Consider the following 23,738-nt stretch of genomic DNA (forward strand, 5'->3'; position numbering starts at 1 on the left):
TGGTAATGGCCCTTGTCCATGAAGGACAGTGCCTTATTTGGTGTCAGCCTTATGCTCTATCAGTCCCAGTTAGAATCAGGCAGGATTCCCTGTATTTGCAAGGCTGTGTCAGTGGCATGGGACGGCTCCCTCTCTTGGTTATGAGGGTTTCTCTCCAACGTTATTGAAACTATTTGGTCTTATTTAGCTTCAGAGGAGCCACCCTTAATGGAAAAAAGAAACTTCTTCCAAAAATAAAAATTAAAAATGAGTTTTTATGAGCCTGTAGCTGGAACTTTGATGTCCAAATAAGTTTGTTGCTTCCTCTTTATTTCCCAGACTCTGAAAATTTAATTATATTAATTCTAATTGTCCACATAAAGAAAAAATACAAACTGTTTCGTCTTCTGCCTACCTGGGCTAGAAGTGCAATGGGATATTTAGTCTGGGTGGTAGCTGTAAAATATGTTTGGTGTCCAGTGTATGTGCTGTGGGCAGTGTTGAGTGTGATGGTCATGTTATGTCAAGGTCAGGTTTTAGATCTCATACAGCAAAAAGAACTTTGAGCATCTTGAAAATCATCTGCTCCATCCTCCTTATTTGAAAGATGGGAAAACGGTTTTTTAAAAAAAGTTAAGAGTTTGAGTTTGAATAACGGACTTAAACACTTTCTGAAAGCTGATTTTCAAATTTTACCACATTTTCATTTGTGAGGCAGCGTTTAAAATTCATCGTGCACGACTTTATGTGCTGATGCGCTAATAGACTTCCTTCTTGTTTGAGAGGAAGAGATGCTGCTTTCTGTTCCATCCTATGAAACACACCACCTGCTTCACCAAGCTGGAATGTGGTATTTTTCCACTGAGGAGTACACTTGTTTTTGCAGTCAGAACACGGCAATGCTGTTTGAAGACAACACTGATGATGGCAAAGGATCAAAGGTGGGAGGCGATAGCAGGTGGCAGCTTAGGGAGTGATCAATGCAACCAGTGTGGCGCATTGCTGTCTGCAGATGAGCAGGAGCCGAGGGAGAATCCTAAGGTGAAGGAGAACAATTAAAAAATCAAAGTCAGGCATTTTTTATGCAAATCTGACCAGGCTAGGAAAACATAGGCCACTGTTACTAGAAGCAGAATTAAGATCAATCTTTTGGAAAATGTGATGCTGAATTTGATGGGTAGAACAGTAGGCAACTTATCTTTGTTTCTTATACTTTTTGGACACTAGAAATGAACATTTTTTTTTAATTGAAAAAGAAACAAAGTAATAATCCTATGGTGAAGAAGATGATATCTAGTTTTTACGTTCATTCTTTGACTCTTGGAGACTTTCTCTATTTCTCTTAGTTGAGTGAAATTGCTCCCAAGTCACATTTCCTATTGTCTAAGGGGAGATGTTAGATTAAAGCTGAGTCCCACGTAATTCCAGAAATGATAAGGTGGTTGATGACTACAGTGACTTGTCACCAAAGACCCTGCAATTGAGTTGGAGTGGATTCCAGGTCGTGGGCCTTGGGAATGCAGTGCAGTATCTTGTCAAAGAATAAGAATTTCCTTGGTCCAGTTTGTTCTCCATGCTCCCCAGAGCTACAGCATCACCAGCCAGAAGTGCTAGGGAAAAGCACAGAGTAACTGCTTAAAAGACAAGGGCAATTCTGTTAAGTGACAAGGTGGGTCACCAAGCTTGAGACTTTCACAGCAGGCAGCTAACTGGTCTGTTGATAAAGGGTAAGGTTTTAGAGATCCAGTTTTTGCCTACTTCAGGGGTAAGATATTTAATTTTTACAGTTTAATAATGTTTCTTATGGTTACATCCCAATAGCATTTTAAAAGAATCATAAACTCTAGTAGTCTCCTCAGTAGTGACTGCAGTGGTGATTAGAAGTAAGAGATTAATAGAAAAATCAAGTGGTCAGTGCCCCCCACGATGATGACATTTTCAGTCCGATGGACAGTTTTGTATTTTTTAGTGTTAGAATGTCTTTTCTTTTATGAAATCGTGATAGATTATAGGTCATTGATAATTCTTAAATTATGGGCAACATAAAACCTTAGCAATCTCATGTTGGTTGCTAAGGTTTTTGTTTTTTGCTTTGTTTTGTTTTGTTTGAGTATTTTGGAGTCTTGAAATCCCAAAGTCTAGAAACTAGAGGAAAAGTTTATGCTCTAAAAGTCAAAAAAACATGGATTCTTCCACTCCACTCATTGTGTGTACTTGGTAAACAAAAATCTCCATTTGTCAGCTGTTTTTACAGATGTTTTGGGCACTTGTACCAGTCAAGCTCTTAAGTTCCCTTTCACATGGACAATCAAGAAACCTTAGAGTTCATCATTAAGTATTGCCTTGTCTCAAGAGGAATCAGCATTTACTTTAGGTCTAAAAATTAAAAGGTAACTCTAAACAATTTATGATTTAATTCTTCATCACAATGCAATATTATAATTAGTCCTTAAAAACTTTATGTATGTATTATTGTGTAGCATCCTACAATTTGGAATGTTAACAGTAATTTCCAGGTGCTATTGTCTGAATGTTTGTCTGAATGTTCCTTCCAAAACTCATGTTGAAACTTAATCTCCGATGTGGCAATATTGAGGTGAAGCCTTTAAGGGGTGATTGGGTCTTGAGGCCTCTACCGTCATGAATGGATTAATCCATTCATGGGTCAGTGGATTAATGGGTTATCATGGGAGTAGGACTGGTGGCTTTATAAGAAGAGGAAGAAAGACCTAAGCTAGCATGCTCAGCCCATCATCATGTGATGCCCTGGATGGCCTCAGGACTCTACAGAGAGTCCTCACAGTAAGAAGGCCCTTACCAGATACAGCCCCTTGACCTTGGACTTATCAGCCTCCATAACTGTAGGAAATTAAATTCCTTTTCTTTATAAATTACCCACATGTATTCTTTTGTAAGCAACAGAAAACAGACTAAGAAAATTGATACTGAGAATAAGGTGTTGCTAATAACTAATACCTGAAAATATGGAAATGGCTTTAGAACTTATTCATGAGCAGAGCATGGAAGAAGTTAGAGGAACAGCTTGAAAAAGCCTAGATTCTGATGAGGGCTTAGAATATAAGACTAGGGAAAATTTGGAACTCCTTAGAGAGATTGGTTCGGTGGTTGTGACCAGGATGCTGATGGAAACATGGACAATAAACGCCATTCTGATGATGTTTCAGATAGAACTAGGGGACAAGGTATTGGAAACTTGAGTGCAGGCCGTCCTTTTATAAACTGGCAAAGGACTTGGCTGTGTTGTGTCCATGCTCTAGGGCTCTATGGAATGCGGGACTTAAGATCAATGAATTAGAATATCTGGTGGAGGAAATATCTGAGCAGCAAAGCACTGAGGCTGCAGCAGGGCTACTTTTAATCACTTACATTAAGCTGTGAGAGGGGGGAAAAAATGACTTAAAGATGGAGTTTATAATCAAAAGGGAAGCAAAGTGGAAAGATTTGGAAAGCTCTCAGCCTGGGCATGTAAAGATTGAAAAAGCGTGTTCAGGAGCAGAAACCACTGGGTGTGGCCCAGTGACCTTAGCTAAGGAGATTAGTACAGAGAGAAGGGAAGAGCAAGAGAATGGAAGAAGGACCTGAGGCATTTCAGAGATCTTCAAGGCTGCTCCTCTTGGGCCTAGGAAGGCAGAATGGTTTCTCGCACCAGACCCAGGATGTCCTCCATGGGCTTGCTGCTCCGGGCCCCCTCATGTCTCTGCTCTCTGAATTCCAGCCTAGCACCCCTCAGCCATCCTAGGTGTGGCTCAACCCAGCACTCTGAAAGGTACAAGCCATAAACCTTGTGGGTGTCCACGTGCTGTTAATTCTGCAGGCCCACAGAATGCAAGAGCTGTGGAGGCATGGAAGCTTCCGCATAGATTTCAAAGAATGCATGGAACAGCTTGTGGGCCCAGGCAGAGCCTTGTTGCAGGGACAGAGCTACCACAGAGGGCCCCCACTAGGGCAGTGCCAAGCAGACATGTGGGATTGAACTTGCCATAGAGTTCCCACCAGGGCGATGCCTAGTGGAGCTATAGGAGCAGGACCACCACCAAGACCCCAGAACTGTAGGGCTACCAGTGTGCAACACCAGCCTGGGAGAGCTGAAGCATGAGTTGAACCCAGGGAAGCTGTGGGGCAGGGCTACACAAGCCTTGGGTGCCCCACCGCTGCACCAGCCTGCACAGGATGCTGGACACAGAGTCAAGGGGGATTATCCTCCAGCTTGAAAATTCAGTGTCTGTCCTCTTGGGTTTCAGACTTGCTTGGGGCCTGTTACTTCTTTCTTTTGGCCTATTTCCCCCTTTTTGAATGGGAATGTCTACCCTGTACCTGTCCCACCATTGTATCTTGGAAATAGATATGTTGTTTTGATTTCACAGATGAGACTGGACTTTTGAGTTGATCCTGGGATGAGTTAAGACTTTGGGGCTATAGGGATGGAATGAATGTCTTTGTATGGAGGAAGGACATGAGATTAGGGTGGGGGGGTCATGGGTGGAATACTATGATTTGAATGTTCGTCCCTTCCAAAACTAATCCCCAGTGTGCCAGTATTGAAAGGTGGGCTTTTAAGAGGTGCTTGAGTCATGAGGCCTGTGCCCTCATGAGTGAATTAATCCATTCATTGATTAATGGGTTAATGGATTAATGGGTTATCACGGGAGTGGGACAGATGGCTTTATAAGAAGAGGAAGAGAAACCTGAAGTAGCACACTGAGCCCCCTCACCATGTGATGCCCTGCACCCCCTTGGGACTCTGCAGAGAGTACCCCCAGCAAGAAGGCCCTCACCAGATGTGGCTCTTTGACCTTGGACTTCTCAGCCTCCATAACTGCAAGAAATAAATTCCTTTTCTTTATAAATTACTCAGTTTCACATATTCTGTTATAAGCAATAGGAAATGAACTAAGATACCAGGTTTTATTTGGTTTCTAGATAAGGGTCAATTTTTCCAAGAAGGAAATAGTTATGGTTCTCCAGTTGAAGGACACAAATTTTGTAGCAGTGAAAATCAATTATTTTCCACGAGTGACTAGTATCACCACCGCCACCAAGCCCCATTCGACCCACACAAGAGGCATTTGAAAATGTCTAAGGGCCGATTTTAGTTGTGCAAAATAGTCCTGCACAATGCATACTTCTGCCCCAAAGGCCAGTGCACCCTCATTGAGAACCATTGGTTGATTTCATATTCATCATAAACAGTTAAATATAAGTTCATTTGCACATCAGTTGCATAAATACTATTTATCAGTACCAGAGAACACTGAAGATAAAGTATAGTTTGATCTCACATGAGGCTTACTGTGAATCAGAACATTGTTCAGACGCAGTCTTTTGAGGCATTTTATTTCGTTTTTTTTTAGCTTAACATAATGTAAAAGTGTATTTTCAATGTTCCAGTCAGTCCTGGATATATTTGGCTGATAGTTTGAAGAAATAAAATCTTCCTGCAGGCTTTGGTTATTAAAATAGAACCAACCACCCACTCATTTTATTACATTCTGTGGAATGTTTTTGAATGACAGTCTAAGTATTTTAATTGGTCTCCAGCTGATTTATAACCCCTTGTTTTATGTTTCACATTTTGTATCTCAAAATTACAAGTTACAGTGCCATTTTTATTCCATGCCATTAAAACAGGGTGAACAGCATTTTTTAAAAAGAAAAAGGCAGATTCCATTCAGAAGCCCAAGGGTCATTCATTTGCATTGTCTCTTCATGTTTAGGTGCCCGTTCTTCTTGGCTGTCCTGCTGAGTCTCTCTGCTGCTATTCATTTAAGCTCTAAGTGTGCATGTTGGGTGGGCTGGGGAGATTCCCCCACAGCTGGATCCTTGGTGCATCCAGGAAATAAAATCCGTAGCTCATCTCCTGGTTTGAACACAGACTTGCTCAGTTTAGTATACCCTGTACTCTGCTGTTCCCATGTGAGGGAGGCTTCACATAGCATACGTTTGTGCTGCTGCTTTTCACTTCGGGTTTCATAAACTTACATGAAAAATTCCTCAGAATTCTACTCTTGGGACCATAGGGACTAGACAGGACAAATAATCCTAGAGTTTCTCTCCAAACCTAAGCCCCCAGTTTAGTTGCAGTTTCATCATTGTGCACACTTCCCATCAATGGCTCGCTCATTCAGAATGGCCAAATTCACATCCACTTGTGGGTTTGTTCCCAGGCACAGCTTTGTGTGTGTCCAAACAGAAGCAGAATCTGTAATTAACTGTGCATTTGTTTGCAAAGACCTTGGCAGTTTTACTGGTTTTGATCTCCTTCATCCAGAAGCTTTAGTTTCATGTTGCATAGCTTTCTTCCTGGGAGTAAGTTAGACATGTTGGGAAATGAAAATAACTTTTTAGTTTCTTTCAGTGTGATATCTTGCTGCTCGAAAGAGTTGATTTGTCTTCTGAAGAGTGTTTTTATATTGGGTGGTTGTCTTTTTTATGGGCTGTTTCCTGGAAAGATTTTTGAAATGTTGAGCTACAAGATGAACAGCAGTTTCTCTGATGATTAAGTTGATCTAATTGTTCTTTTTACATAGTTGTCATTAAAATCAAACTGTGAATGATTACGATATAAGTATTTCTTTATAAAGCCAACAGAATTGAAGAAGCAAGCTTCTGCCCTAAAGCTATTTGTATTCTTAAGAAACATATTAGCCAGACAAAAAGTCAAAACTTACCAGAACAATTTTAAGATTTCTTGAAATAATACATTTTTCTTCCTCTATGGTATATATACATCTAGTTTATTTGTAGTTTCACTGCCTAGACCCTCTCATTTTTGTAACTTCATTACCTGTCTGTTTTTTCCAATTAATGTTAATTTCTTATTTATATCAAGTATAAATTTTAGATGTTGTCTGTGCAATGATTCCTATTCATATGCAACTTTATTATGATGCCTTTGCCACATTATTTGAAATTCTTCCATTTCCTTATTTATATTGGACACTATTCAGCGTATTCAGCAAGTGAGAAAAAAATCGCTTACCCTCTTCCACTAACGAAGAGGTGACTTGGCATTGTCTTAGATAACCAGTTGCTTTCTTCCTGCCAAATCAAATCAAATAACTCTTCTCAGTTTTCATTCTGGCACATGGGAAGCAGTCAATAAAAAAAAAAATGAATGAAACTGCCTTAATTTATGCATTCTGTATTGTTGATGATCCCCTTTTTGTTTATTGTTCTTTCCTTCTTACTCATGCATTTAATTGTGTTTTTATTATAATGCAGTACACAATCATTTTAAACAATTTGTGAATATAAATAAGCAGAAGAAAGAAAAACATAAATCATTCAGTGATAACTACTATTAATACCTTGTTATTTATTATTCTCCTCATTCCTTTATATTATGCTTTTTATAAAAAGCATATTTTTCCATATGATAGGCTTACATGGCACATAATGTTTTGAACTTTTTAATATATATTGTAATTAATATATTGTGAACATATTTCATGAATATTTATCTACATTCACCTGGAGCATAATTTTATTTTATTTTAATTTTTTTCCTGCTCAGATTTTTGACTTCATGGAACATGATTTTTGACTTCATGGAACTTAATTTTTTTTTTTCAAAGGTAACCAGTTTCATTTTATTACAACTATTTGCAAGGGGCAGAGTAGAGACATGAATAGCTACACAAGTTATTTTAATTTCAAATTAATAAAAGTCTACCTTGAATTCTTATCTTATAAACTAGCCACATGTGAGAGTATATAAGAACTGACTGAGGCTACGTTATTTGGTACTTCTGATACTTCTATTTGTATTACATCAAATGTGTGTACCGTTTTTTTATTCAACAAATACCCTAGTGGACATTTTGGTTGTTTCTATTTATTTATTATTACAAATATGTATGGAATTAGTTATCTATTGCTACATAACCACGTAACAAATCACTCTGAAACCTATTGGATTAAAACAACACACATCAGTTTTTGTGGGTCAGGAATCTGGGCATGCATGGCTTAACTGGGTCCTCTGCTTCAGGATCCCTCACAAGTCTGCAATTAAGGTATTGGCCAGGGCTGGGGTCTCATCTGAAGGTTCAACAAGACATGAATCCACTAACAAGTTTACGTGATTGTGGCAGAATTCACTTCCTAAAGGGCTGTTAGACTGGGGGCCACAGTCCACAGGTGGCTGTTGGCTGGAGGTGGTTCTCAGTTCCTTGCTGTGTGGGCCTCCCCAGTGTGCCAACTTGTTTTAGCAAAGCCAGCAAGAAGAATCCTCCTTTATTCCTGACCGATGTGTTGAAAGGATCTCATGTATTTACTATGCTAGGAAGAGACTCTGCTAACAAGATAGAAGTCACAATCTTTCATAGCCTAATCAAAGAAGTGACATCCTGTGCCATCCCCTGTGCCATAGTCTCTATTACAAGCAAGTCATTAAGCCAGCCCATACTGAAGGGGAGGGGACTGTAGGAGGGGTGAATACCAGGAGGTGGGGTCACTAGGGTTATCTTAGAGTCCCACATTGACCATCTTATTGCTAAGCCTAGTGTACATCCTTTCTATTTCTAGATGCTAAATCTGAGAAGAAGTATTCCCAATTAAAGGGTATGCATACTTTTGGGGGGTTTTGTTGTCTGTTGCCAAATTACGTTCCAGAATTTGTTCAAGTTTGCATTCCCTTCAGCCATTACACTCCCACCAGTCAGAGAACCTGATCAATTCTTCTCTTTCCCTGTTTAAAATCGTCATCAGTCTAACAGGTGAAAATCAGACCACCTTGACTCTCTTTCCTTTGCTTTTCATGGTGCTGAATTTCCCTGTAGTTCGACCTACTGACCCTTTCCTTTCTGTCTCTTTTCCTTACCCTTCTTCCTACCCCCACATCAGATGTACCCCAGGGTTCTGCCTTCAGACTTTTATTTATCCTTCTCCAGTCATTCGGCAACTGTTTGTGGGCCAGTAATGAGCTCCCCTGCTCTTAAGCCTCAGGCAGCACCATCGTGAGCTGACTCTCAAGATTCCAGTCCCACCTGGCCTTTCCCTGGGCCCTACCATAGTTCCAGCCACCCCCACACAGGGCTGCTTGGATGTCCCAGGAACACCTCCAAATGAACGTGTCCAGTGGAACTCATCGCTGCCTTGCTCCTTCCTCCCCCACAAGACTGGCCTCCCTTCCGGCTGTTCCTTGCTCCCTTGCTGACAATGCCGCCACCACTTTCTTCAGCCCAAATAACTGTAGACAGAGGGAGACTATTCAGCAGGAGCCTCAGCTGCTTCTCCCCTGCACAGTGTAAGAAAGTGTTTCGGTGTGTGTAGGTAGGAGTCACTTTTGGAACAGAGGAGCTCAGTGAGTCATGTTCTTCAGCAAATCAGCGTCTGCTGTTAGGACTGTGGTTCCCACAGGCTGAGATTCAGCTGTCACCTGCCCACTAAGAATGCCCCTGTGTGAGCCACCAAAATTCCAGGCATCTCCTGCAAGTGGGACAGCCCACTCTTAGGATAATTTGTGGCTCTGGGTCCTGCATTTCTCACCTGTTTTGATTATAGACATATCTCTTTCCCCCTTTCCTGGGCAGATACTACTGTTTGATTCTGCCTGCAAATCTCTGGGGGCAGGGACTGCTCCAGCTATTGGTACACTATGATTCCACTTCACCTTTGCACATGCTTGTCTCTCACAAGCACAGAGTGTGCACAGGGGGTCCTTGTTGATTATCCTCCTGAAAAGTGCAAGTAGGTTTGCACACGGAAAATATTCTTTTACATCCCATACTCTCATCTTAATTCCATTTTACCTGAATATATTAGGCAGAACAAGTCCTTTCATACTCTTCATGAACTGTAAATATTTCATGCATTAACTTACTAGCCCAGCGCCACATCACCTTGTCATGCTTTGTGACAGTGCTCCCTTTCCCTCTCCCCACCCCCAACCAAGCACTGCATCTTAAAATACTGTGTGAGCTCTGTTCCTTCATTCACCCTCCCTGCCCCCTGAGACGTGGGCATTGTAACGTGCATTTCTCTCTCCCTTTTCACAAGGGTGAAATCTCAAGCTGGATTTTTAGTGAGCTCTTTCTTAGTTGTCTGCAGTGCCTTCAATATTTCTTCTTCTCATTTTGCTCCACCTCTTTTTTTTTCTTAGTGTTCCAGCGCATCATCCAACAATCTTAGCTTTGTGCCCTCAGGGTCCCTGTCCGCCAGATGGCCCACTCTGCCTAGTGTGGCTCCACTCAAGTTTTTATCTCATTATTGCACCCTGGGCCTTCTTTTAGCTGGTCTTCCTGCGTCTCCCTGCACTGGCACTCTTCCCTGGGGCTCCTGCCATGATGGTCTTCCCGTAGTGTCATGTTGCTTGCCTATAGTTTCCCATTTCCTGCCATTGTTAAAAAAAAAAAAAAAGTCTGCAAACTGGTCCCATCTTATGTATGGATTCATTAGGTGATTTTTATTTCTTGAACATTTCTGACATAGCATCTCCACTCTTCATCACTGTCCTTGGCCCTCAGTCATTTCTTCCTCATCCTTTCATATTTTCCCTTTGCAAATACTCATCTTCCTTCTCTCCATTGATCCATGTCCTGCCCATCCCCAGGGTCTAGCTCAAGGCCCAGCCTCTATCACGCCAGCCCAAGGAGTCTCAACCCTAACCACACATTAAAAATACCTGAGGTATTTTTAAAGTAGTATCTTAGCTGGGCTTGATCTTCGAACAATTGACTCTCAGGTAGGACTTAAGCATTTTTGTGTTTTTCAAAATACCCCCCAGGTGGTACCAATGCACATGGGAGAGTGAGGACAACAGTGTCCTCGCACTGGGAATGCCGTGGTATTGACATCCGGCTCCATGCACTTCCACACCGATCTTTTCCCACCTCGTTTACCTTTGTTCCCTTGCCAGATTCTGAAGTTCATACTTGTCAGTAAATATCTGTCAGCATATAGGAAATACCTGTCAGGTGAAATGAAATATCTGTTCATTGACAAGCCATTTGATTTTATCATACAAATATCCATGAAGACTTACCCTTCCTCTGACTATTTTTTTCTTGACATCTTTTCTTGAGTTTAATAATCCTTATCTCCATCAAACAGAGATGGAAGCACAAACCTGAGATAGTGGCAGAAACTTTAAACATACTTAATTCATTTCACTGTTTGTTGTTGAAGCTGCATCACATGTTATTTTTGGACATTATTTATGATCTTTGTAATGTTTCGGCATTTACCATCTTTAACAGTCAATGTATAATACTTATTTAAATTAAGAAATGTTTTATCTTTACTGAAATATCAGTTTAAAGATGGTAACTAGAATTGGACATGATCAATAGCTAGTTCTTCTACCACCAGAGCTTAATGATAATGCTGTGACACTCTCAGAAGGGCATGTTGATGTCCATGCTGTGTGGATCCTCAGAAAATTATGCCAGTTTTTAATCATTTCCTCCCTTTAAAACTATCATCAAAAATGCTGTTTTCCTCTTTTGCAGAATTATTCTAGTTTCTTCCTAATGAATGCTTTTGGAGTATGTTTACTTATAGTTTCTCTTGGTTTTAGCATTGTCATTGTATAGGAAATCAACTAATTGAAATTAATGGTACATATAATATTATTTTTATTTTAACATTTTTTAACTCTTATGTGTTATCCTCCAAACAATGACAATTTTAAATTTAAAATATTTTTGATAAAAACAGTATATTACTTTCAGGAGCACATATTTATCCAAACGTAGTCCATAGTGTTTCAAAGTAGAGACCCTTAGGAGATCTGCTTTAAGAAATAGGTAAGAATGGGTAGTGGTTAGCATATGGTTGTTTTTAAGTAGGGAATTTGAAATTCTTAAGGGTGCGTGGCACTGTTTTCATCAGAGCTGATTTCACATTTTGTAGAGGAAACCTGACTATAAAGAGTGGCTTAAAGAAGTTATTCTCCCCTGCTTTAGGTAATAAGTCTTAAAGAAACAGATTCATAATTTATACAGTAGCTTGAGACTGACTTCATCCTCCACCTTTGTTCATAGGTGATATCGCGTCATAGACCTAAGGTCCTTTCTATAGCTTCCAACATCACTTCTTTCTAGGCAAAGAGTAAAAGGTGAAAAGTGAAAAGTTAAGTTTGCTCTTTTAAACAAGTTTCCCTGAATTCACACCCTATGTCTCACAATTATATCTCTGGATAGAATTGTCACTTGGCCACTTTTACAGCCTGAGAAATGTAATTTTTTAGCTGGGAACATTGCCATCCCAAATAAATGAAACATTCTATTAGTAAGAAAGAAATGGAGACTGGTTATAGAACCAGTAGCTGGTTGTGTCTGCCATTCTAGTACATTGAGCATTTTAATTTTTCTTGCCATTCTAGTTCATTGATTACTTTTTCTTCATGATTTGTTGTTAGAAGTTATGAACTTTCTAGTCTTAAAAGAATTATTAACCCAAGACCAGCATTTGCTAGATTTTTATAAATTAGAAATGTGTTTGGTTCAAATGAGTGAAGTCTTTATTGGTTTTGCTTTTTTGTGTTTCTAAAAGTATTCAACTACTTTAATTGTTCCAACACATTTTTTAATCACATCACTGCATATTGCACAAAATTATGATTATCATGCATGGAATTTTATTAATAAAAATAAAATGTGTCATAATTCATGCTGCCTGGTGTTTTGATTTTGAAATTTGCAAATATATTTGAAATCCTGCTAATAAGAGAAAATAGGAACCTCTTGAATCATTATAACTACAAAATGTCAAAGAAACTGTTTCCTTCTCTCCTAAGACTGGGCAGTTTTTTGTTAATTATTATGGGTACATAATAGTTGTATATATTTATGGTATACATGTGATGTTTTGGTACAGGCATACAATGTGTAATGATCGAATCAGGGTAATTGGAATATCTATCACTTCAAACAGTTATTTCTTGGTGTAGGAACATTCTGATTTTGCAAAATAGGCAATTTTACATGGAAAATTTTCATAATTAAGATTTTATACAAGATAATTTTTTAAAGGAAATAAATTCCTTTATAATTTGTTTTTCTTCTTACAACATACTGATTGTGTTTGTCTGGCATTTTTAATTACAAGCTTCATTGTGAACCAATAACTTAATTTTGTACTACAGATCCCAGAAATAGGAGGGAGGGAGAGTGGAACTGAGCTATGGTCATTGTCACTAGAAAATATACAGGGAAGAGGTAAACATGAAGCAAGAAAAATTTGCCTTGCTGTTAAAAAAAGAAAACTTGTAATAGAAAATTAAAGGAATCAGCCATTCCCATTGACTCAGTTGAGATACATTTTTTTCATTTACATTCCTGATGCTTTCATTCTACATAGTTTGTAAGACTATAGGGGCATGTTTAAAATGCAGTTACCACCCACCTGATGCCATGGCTATATTTATTGAAAGCTTAGCTTAGGAAGCTCTTTCATCTCCTAATTATTGTGGAGTTTTGTGCGGTAGTTTTCCTGAGTAAGAACACCAGGGTTGCTGGTGACATATTGGGGACATAAGTAGACTTTTATTCCTTATTTAAGGTGAGTAAGTGTGTGTGTGCAGACACACATGTGCACATGCAATGTGCATGTACAACACACATGTGCTCTCATATGAACTGTTTTTGAGGAAAAAGAGAAGTAAAGAGAAAGAATCTGGCAGCATTTCTAAAAAAGGTGTTCTGAATTGCCTGATTTCCTTGGATGCTGTCCCAGAAGCTATCCCCTCAGATGAACCAGCGCACAGAGTACAGCAGATGTAAAATAGTGCTCAAAATCTTTTCTCTGCATGAGGTTATTGCAATGGTTCAAATATTTGCCATAATCTTAGCAATTAAAGTGTATACTATCCACCTCTACTTCAGTCACACTTATTCAATAAAAACAAGCCTCTTCTGTTCTTTAGTATATTTTACTACCATATTTAACAACTAATGGGGACTTACTAAAAATATGTTCTTTTTTATAATAATACTCAGGAGTCTTATTTATTAATTTGTTGATAATCCTGATCTTTGGGGCTATCAGAACATGGGTTTAGTATATAAGACCATTTCTTAAAAAGCAGCTCGTATTACAAGTTAAGACTTTTTGCTTTAGGAGTCTTGGCTATCAGTGAGTCCAGTCTATGACCCAATATGGGAATCTCCATCACAACATCCAGGACAAGCTGATGGTGATCCAGTCTCTGAGCAAATCTGTTTATTATACAGAGTTTAATGACTTTGTAAGACCAGCCCATTCCTTTTGAAGATAAAATTCTGATTTTTACATATTTTTCCTCATATTAACTTCACATCATCTTCCATATAACTGGCTGGTTGTGGGTCTGCCCAGATTATATCACTTTCTATGTGATGGTTACTCAAATAATTGAATGCAATTATTATGTCCTTTCTGAATATCTTCTTCTTAAGACTAAACATAGTGTGGCAGTGTAGCAGAAAAATTTTCAAGTAAAAACCAGTAGGCCCCAGGCAGACACAGAAGCTGCATCTTTCTAGGATTGACCAGATAGCTGACTACAACTCAGCACTTAGGAAGCTCACATGAAAAGGGGCTTTAAGTGAAGATGCCATATTTTTATATCTGTGTATATACATGGATTAGCGTATGTACATATTCAGCCAAGATGGCCTAAAAGCAACAACACCCTAGAAACAAGAACAACACCTACCACCCCTTTGTTTGTTTTGTTTGTTTTGTTTTGTTTTTTTAAATGGGGTCTTACTGTCTTACCCAGGCTGGACTCAAACTCCTAGGTTCAAGCAGTCCTCCTGCCTCAGCCTCCCAAGTAGCTGGGACTGCAGGTACATAGCTTAGATCTTGGTTTTTAATACTATTCTCTAATAAAAGTAATCAGGGCCTGGAAAAGTGATTGACTGTAAGACCGAGGAAGGAAATATACAAGATGAGAGTGGAGAATTTTGTCATGCCATTAAATGAGGAAGTAAAAAAAAAAAAAAAAAAAAGAGCTTATCTATGGCAATATATCAAAGGAACACAAGATCTAACAGAAGGAGCACCCAATGGCCAATGCTAGGACAATTAAAGCCACAAAATGAAGTAGTATTGGATTATAATCCAAACTATAAAATAAATGTCCATGAGTCCATACAGATGTATAATAAATGATTTGATAAATAAATTAAAGAGGCAAAATGGATTCATTTCCTGTGCAGAATTCCAAATAATATAAATATTCCTACTTCAAGGAATTAGAACATAACTCTCCATTCTTTCAGTATAGCTGCTCATAGTGACCTTCCAAAGAGTACAGTATGGAAAGGAGGGAAAAAAGGAACCCTACAGTGGAGAAACCTAACAAATACTACTTCACCCAGGTCATCAAGGTCAACGTCAGCAGTGATAAGTCATGTTACTACTATGTACCCTTGATTCAGTGACACTTTACTTCTGTGGTCTTCTTCCCCCAGACCTATAACCACAGTATAATCAAGAGAATAACATCAGACAAATGCCAGTTCAGGAATAGTCTATAAAATACCTGACCTGTACTCCTCAAAACTGCAAGGTCATCAAAAACAAGGAAAGTCTGAGAAACTCTCACAGCCAGGAGGAACCTAAGGAGACAAAGACTAAATGTAATATGGTATCCAGGATGGGATGCTGGAACAGAGAAAGAACATTAGGCAAACCAAGGAAATCTGAATGAATTATGGACTTTAGATAATGATAATATATCAATATTGGTTCATTAATTATGACAAATGTACCATACTAATGTAAGATGTTAATAATAGGGGAAGCTGGATGAGGGGGTATATGCAAACTCCATACAGTTTTCTCAGTTTTTCTGTCAGTTAAAAACTTTTCTGAAAAATAAAGTTAAAAAATTTTTTAAAAAGATACCTAGGAGAAAGCCTAGATGACCTTGGATATGGTGATGACTTTTAAGAAACACCAAAGGCAAGATCCATGCAAGAAACAGTTAATAAGCTATACTACATTAAAATTAAAAACTTCTGGTCTGTAAAAGACGATATTAAGAGAATGAGAAGACAAGCCACAGACTGGGAGAAAATATTTGCAAGGACTTTTATCCAGAATATACAAACAACTCTTAAAACTCAACAGTAAGAAAACAACCTGATTAAAAAATGGACAAAAGATCTGAACAGATACCTCACCAAAGAAGATCCACAGGTGGCAGATAAGCGTATGAAAAGAAGTTCAACATCATATGTCATTAGGAAAGTGCAAATTGAAATAGTGGGATACTACTGCACACCTATTAATGTGGCCAAAATCCAGAACACTGACAATGCCAAATGCTGACAAGGATATGGAGCAACAGGAACTCTCATTCATTGCACGTGGGAATGCAAAATGGCACAGCTACTTTGGTAGACAGTTTAGCAGTTTCTTAAAAAACTAAACATATTCTTACTATACAATCCAGTAATCACACACCTTGTTATTTACTCAATTGTGTAGAAAACAAACCTGCATGAAGATCTTTGTAGCAGCTTTATTAATAATTGCCAAAACTTGGAAACAATGAAGGTGTCCTTCAGTAGCTGAATGGATGAATAAGCAGTGGTATATCCAGAAATAGAATATTATTCAACACTAAAAGAAAATGAGCTATCAAGCCATGAAAAGGCATGGAGGAAACTGAAATTCACATAACTAAGTGAAAGAATCCAATCTGAAAAGGCTACATACTGTATTATTGCAACTATGTGACATTCTGGAAAAGGCAAAACTGTGGAGACAGTAAAATATCAGTGGTTTCCAAGAGTTAGAGGAGAGAGAGGGATGAATAGGTAGAGCACAGCGGATTTTTAGAACAGTGAAACTACTCTATATGATACTGTAATGGTAGATACATGTCATTATACACGTGTCAAAATCCACAGTATGTAGGACAGGACACCAAGAGGGAACCCTATTGTAAACTACCGACTTCGGGTGATGATGATGGCTCCGTATAGGTTCATCAGTTGTAACAGATGTACCACTCTGGTGCAGGGTGTCCATAGTGGGCAAGGTTGAACATCTCGGGGGCTGGAGAGAAGTGGGAACCCTCTGTATTTTCCTCTCAGTTTTGCTGTGAACCTAAAACTAAAAAATAAAGTTTATTAATTTAAAAATGCCAATAAAAAATAGATTATATCCTCTCCTCCAGGCGGCAAGCTGAATGGAAGTCACATTATCCAAAGGTTAACCAGGTTGCTGGAAGAAATGGAGTCAGAACAAGAACTTAAGTGGTAACAATTTAAATGTGCAATGGCTTCGAACTCCGGTAATTGAATGTTCTTGTCTTTCTCAGATGACAGGCCTTCTTGCTGGGCAGTGCAGGATGGGCAGGGCATGTGTTTGCTTTGTCACTCCCTCCTGCTCCCTGTAGATGTAAACACCTCTGCTGACGTGCCCATCATGTTCAATCTGGTTATCTTCAGGTCTGCTTTCCAGGAGTCCAAATGTATAGACTTTGTCCACTTATGGCTTTGACCCAGTATGCTTTGATTTTGTAGTTTAACTTGCAAAATTTGACATTTCTCTCTTTTCCAAGTATTTCAAGTACAGTTCACCCTTGGACAAAACATTTGAACTGTGTGAGTCCACTTATATGCACATTTTTTCCCAATATATACGGTCATTTCTGCATATCCACGGGTTCAACATCTGCAACCAAATGCGGATTGAAAGTACAGTATTCTCAGGATACAAACCCAGTATAGACAGAGGGTCTTTTCACATCACTGCAGGACTTGAGTATAGGCGGATTCTGGTATCCACAGGGAGTCCTGGAGCCAAGCCCCCTGCAGACGCAGTGATGCCAGTACTTCCTCAAAAACACTGCTGACGACTCCCGCTCCTTCAAATATTCTTAATGAAACTCTTTTTTCTGGGCTCTTTTTTTACCCTAGTCCTCTTCCCATTCTGGTTACACTCCCATTACTAAATATCTTCCCTACTATTTTATTCTAATATTCCTTTTAAAAACTAGTGCCCAGAACTGCTGAAGTACTCTACATGTCATCTGATTATTTCAGAGTACAGTGGACTCTTGTATTCATCTGGACGTTGTAATTGCATTAATGCAGCCAAAATTATATTAAGTGCTTTAGCAGGCCCATCTCCCTAGCTCTTATTGAGACTATAGTTAAAAAAACATCCCTGAGGACTTTATCTTGTGAACTGCTGCATCACGCAGCTGCTAGTAAAGCCTTCTCTCCTCCAACTTGTGCTTTTATAATTGAATCTCTTTAAATGTAAATGCAGACAATTACATTTGTCCTAGTTAAATTTCATCTTGTTATTTTGAGCCCAGAATTCCAGCTTGTTGAGATCTTATTGAATCTTGGTTCTGTCGTGGATTTCTGTTATGCGTGCTTGCTTGTGTCTACAACCCAGGTAGAGGAGGCTTGCAAATAAATATATCCCAGCTGGGCTAACGAAAAGCAAGAGGTACAGAGAGGAGACAGCAGTGATGATTGCTCAGGAATGGAGAAGGCAACTGCCCATTCTCCAAGTACCAATTTCTTAACATCTTTGGTGGCTGTTCACAGTCCAACATTGTGAGGTATATCAAAAGTCATGTATTACTAATTACATTCAACAAACTGAAGTTCTTGACAGACTTATTTCTATAAATTAGAGTGAATTTGAGACCGTCTCTATCATCCCTCCTACCCCCTTGCATTCTCCAGACAGTCTTCAGTGGGAGAAAAAGGAGCAGAACTACACTAGTGGAAACCAAGCTTTCTCATCTAGGCTGCAGTCCATAAGCTGGGTTTGCCCATCACTGCGCCAGCACAGTGGCCCTCAGCTTAAGTCTATGGCATGCACGCCTGAAGGACCATATTCCCGTGAGTGGCATCCTTTCATGAGTGTGGTGACACATTGTGGGCTGCTGTGTTAGGAGAGACTGCTGGCATGCTGGGGATTATCCTAGTGCATCAGATGTTCCTCTACTGCTTTCTCTCCTGCTGGTTCATGACATGCCACTGGCTTGAAAAAAATCTCAGCTCTAACATTTAAAGCAGCAATTTGCAAACTGCTGCATGTTAAAGCTGGGGTTGGCAAACTATGGCCCATGGACCAAATCTGGTTCACCACCTGTTTTTGTACGTCGTTCACTGATTGGGGGGAAAACAATCAAAAGAAGAATAATATTCCATGACACGAAAATTATATGAAATTCAAATTTCATGTGCATAAATAAAATTTTATTGTACATACCAATGTTCATTTATGTATTGTCAATGGCTGCTTTTACACTACGGTAGCTGAGTTGAGTAGTTGGACAGAGACTGTATTGCCCACAAAGCCTAAAATATTTACTACCTGGCCCATTACAGAAAAGTTTGACTCCTGTGTTAAAGGATTGCCTGCAGAGATCTGCATCATACTCTCCTGGGATGCTTCTGAAACTCTGGATTCCTGAGCCTCAACCCAGACCAGATGAATCTGAATGTCTGCAGATGGGGTCCAAGAATGTGCATTTTAAGCAAGCTCTTGAAGTACATACCTACACAAACACTGAGACAAGACTAATGATAATGAGCTAAGGATACGGGAAAGGAAAGGATCCCTGCCTTGCTTTTTCTGCCCAACTTATTCTCTTATGAGCCTATTTGCCATAATTTTTCTATGCACTATATAAATTATATTGATTGGTGTCTAAACACTTCTTTCCAATCAGCTCTCTTACAAAGGTTTATAATTTATGGAAAGAAGGCTGTATTAGTTTCTTAGAGCTGCTGTAACAGATTAGGAAATGTTGGTTGGCTTGAACCAACAAAAATTTATTCTCTCACAGTTCTGGAGCCCAAAAGTCCAAAATCCAGCAAGGCTGTGCTCCCTCTGAGGGGAAGAGGGAGAGGATCCATTCTTTGCCTCTTTCAGCTTGCGGTGGCTGTTAGCATTCTTGACTTGTAACTGTATCACTCTGATCTCTGCCCTGGTGATCTCATTGCCTCGCCTCGCCTCCTCCCCTCCCCTCCCCTCCCCTCCCCTCCCCTCCCCTCCCCTCCCCTCCCCTCCTCTCCTCTCTCTGCCTTTCTCTTATAAGGACATATGTCATTGGATTTAGGGCCCACATGGATAATCCAAAATGATCCCCTCTCAAGATCCTTAATTACATCTGGAAAGCTGCGAAGACCTCTTTTCCAAATAAGGTCACAGTCACAGGTTTGCGGGGGTTAGAAAAGGGGCATATTTGGGGGGGGGGCACCATTCAACTCACTGCAGATGCTGTTGTTCTCCTTTTGCCCCAACAACCAAGGTTCCAAGTCTTGAAGATTCTGTCCCTTTTTGTCCAGTCTAACTTGTACCATTCTGATCTCTTTCTGTGATAGAAATCCCTTCCTCTGAAATTCTGATGGTTTCCCACTCTTTGAAAAGTTTAGAACATGTTTCTGAGCCTGGAATTTGGGGCTCTCTGCAGGAATGTTGCCAGTGTAATTTTCATTTCCTTCTCCCTCTTCCTCCCTCCAGCCACTCTGTACTACTTGCCACTGAGCACCCTGCTCCTACCTTGTCCCTGAATCCACTCATACAGTTCCTTCCTCCTTGAAGGCTGGTTCCTCCATCCTCATCCATCCTCATCACTGCTACCCCTGCCTTTGCACCACCTGAGACCCAAACATCTCTCAAAGCCCATCTGAGGTCCTACCTCCCCGTGAGAGCTTTGCTGCTCCTCCCCACTGAGTATGAATCTCTGCACCTTGTATGGTGTGTACCTTGTTCTACCCCATGTCATAATATCTGTACTCACACTGCACAGTGGTTAGGAACAAGGGTTCTGAATTATGCTGCCCAGGACAACTTTAGTCACTAACCGCCGTGTCTCTGTAGACAGTGTATTCGGCCTCTCCTCTCTATGGTTTTCCATCAAAAAAGGGAATGATGATAACTACTCCCTGATATTGTTGTGGGGGTCAAATAAGATAATGCATGTAAAGTACCTGGAACATATGAAGCATGCCATAATTATTTGTTATTGTCTCATTTCTGTTTCCTGACAACTAACACAAGGACTTCTATAAGTAGGTGCTATTATAAATAAATACTTAACAGAATTTAAACCATCAAATTCAAACCTGAGACCAGAAGCTGATGGCCTAGTGTTTTTCTATTTAGACCCTGTGTTTATCGACTCTAGTAGGTATGACGTGTCCCCAGTAAGAACAAGCATAAATAAACCACCTTTCTCTCTTTTGCTAGATGTATTATTAGACATCCTGTTGTAATGTTCTTTTTGGTACTGTTTCTTTTCATCAAATGAGTAGCTGTGGCTAAATATGGTTTTCATTTTTTAGTGATTCCCATCCTACAGACTATCTTGTAGCCAAATACTAAATCAGCCTGAAGTAACCACGGAGTAGAGACTTTCGTCTTTGTGATGTCCATTGAGAGAGGCAAGTGCCTGGGAAAAGAAAGGAACCATGGCCTGTGATACCTGCCAGTAGCTAACAGTTTATAGATTTCTTTTCAAACTGTAGTCACACTCATAAAGGAGAGTGCCCTTGTGGCAAATCCCACTAAAAATAGCCCTAGAAGTGTGCACTTGCTTCATGATTTGTGATCTAACAAACTCAGCTGTGGGACTGGAGGGTTCCAGGCAGAGAACACATGTGGCTCTCAGTGGCTCCAGGGGGTGCCCAGTGCTGGCAGATCCTGGAAATGGAGGGGCTTAGAAGGTGGGCAGCCTTTAAGCTTCTACGCTCAGTTGGAGAGCATGGTTTTAAGGAGGACTTAAAATGTATATGGTATTTTTCAAAACACTAGGTCCAGGTGTCATGGTAGGACATAGTAAAGGAAGGTGGATGGAGCTCTGGGTTAGTACCAGATTTTAAACAGACTTCAGAGGAGCTGCTGTCATTATACAACTCAGCAATACAGTCGGATTTCAATGCCAGATTAATTTGCCCCAATGCGCTGTAATTTTAGAAAGTGGAGGCCTGATTAGTCTGATACTGGGTTCTGGTGTTGGGCTTTCTGGTCTCCCTCACAGGATTTTGCTTTTTAGAAGTTCCATGGGATTTTACCAAGCAATCCTATGTACAGACAGCTTTTAGGTATTGTTAAACTTCTTCTAGACGTACATAGAATCCCCCACTAACAAATGGATTTTGTTTAGGAGTCATTTATTCTGGAACTCCATGTACATTTCCCCCATGGAAGCAAAGTTATTAAGGTAACTTCAAAGGACAATTAAAAAGAAACCAAAGCCAATTTAATCTATAATATAGCCAAAGTGTAATATATTCTCAATAAAATTATTTTCCAGCCTTTGCTCCATCCCTGCTATCCACATGGAGCCTCCTGCCACCCAGCAGGCAGTTCACCCTTTAAAGAACCAGGGAAGAATTGCCAAGTAGATCATTTTCATCTTTCTTGCCAAGTCTCCCCTTGTGTGTAGGTTTGGAAAGTCTGTTGGTTGAAAGCTGAAGCTGTCTGGATTGCAGGGACACTGTCAGATGTAGCTTCCTTTAGTAGGGGCCAAGTTTGTGCCCATAAGGTTTATCATTCAACTAATATAGGGTCTCTGGTGCCTAAAAGCATAATAATTATATAATGACTTTAGAAATAATAAATAATGCATCTATAGCACTTACTATACACCAAATGCTTAATATATATTAATTTTATCTAACCTTTATAACTCCGAGATTTGTTATCACCACTTTCTGCATGAGGAAACTAAACCATGGAGAGACTAAGAGAGGTGCTAAAATCAAACAGCTATCAAAAAGAGACCTGGGATTCCAACCCAGGCAGTCTAGTCCCAGCGTGAGTAGGTATGACCCAGCCACGCATTCTTCCCTGTGCAACATCAGATGCGTATTTCTAGTTACTCCTGTACCCTGCATAAAGCACTCTGTTCTGACCTGGAGGAAGTGAACCGTACACACATGGGATTCCCAGGGAGTGCCACAGCCTGCCATTGCATTGCCTGGGACTGCCACAGGCGTTTGCATTGCCCCAGTTCTCATTTGGATTTGATTGGTGAGTGTCGACCCTGCCCCAGAGCTGCTGCTTTTGCCCTGGGTTTCCCAATCCCCAGCTTCTCCCGTTTGTCTCCGTCATCTGTTCTCCTCCCTTCCTTGCCTGTATCGTAACAGATGGTGTACCCCAACTCTTCTTATCACTAAACCCAAAACCAGCTCAATACTACTCATTAAAACAAAGCAAAGCAAAACAAACCATTAAGATGCAACTTTCTTATTCTTCACGCTCATAATGAAAGAAAAACAAGTTTAATCAGAGGAATATGAAAGACGAGACTGTAGTTGGAGACTTCTGAGATTCTACAGGAAACAAATTCTAAAGTATTTTTAAGGACTTCCAAGGTCCAAGGAACTGAATACTGTATCTATATTGAGTCTCATTTTACTTCATTTCTTATATTACTAGTACAGTCTTATTAGTTACCTGTCTTGCTTTTTAACTTATAGATGTAGTAAAGTAAACAAAGTTGATTTTTCCAAGCTATCTAGGAAAGAGTGTCAGATTGTGGAAAGAGAACTTGCTTGAAGATATTCATGCCCTGAGTAACAACAGTTTGCTTGTGGTGACTTTGAGTGAGTTGTGATTAATGAAAAGGGAAAATACTGCTTGTACATGGTGTTTCTGAGGGAGAAAAATGGTGATTCGGCAAAGAGAGGAGGTGACTTGTGTGGATTATGGGACAACGGTGTGACTAGAGAAGCAGGAATGGGGTGGGTGGGTTGGGGTAGAGATGGCATGGGTAGGTGGCCAACTCTTTGCTTTGCAAGCAGCTCTGTAGCTTGACTGCACAT

The 23,738-nt window shown here is 39.9% G+C and overlaps 1 protein-coding gene across 1 annotated transcript in view; it reads left to right on the forward strand.

Moving 5' to 3' along the window:
* The window catches only part of ZNF704 (zinc finger protein 704), a 205,384-nt gene that overhangs the window by 60,050 nt on the left and 121,596 nt on the right, over positions 1-23,738 (forward strand). The gene's annotated exons all lie outside the window — the stretch shown is intronic.

This window comes from Eulemur rufifrons, chromosome 3 (genome assembly GCF_041146395.1).
Source record: "Eulemur rufifrons isolate Redbay chromosome 3, OSU_ERuf_1, whole genome shotgun sequence".
Lineage (NCBI taxonomy): Eukaryota > Metazoa > Chordata > Mammalia > Primates > Lemuridae > Eulemur > Eulemur rufifrons.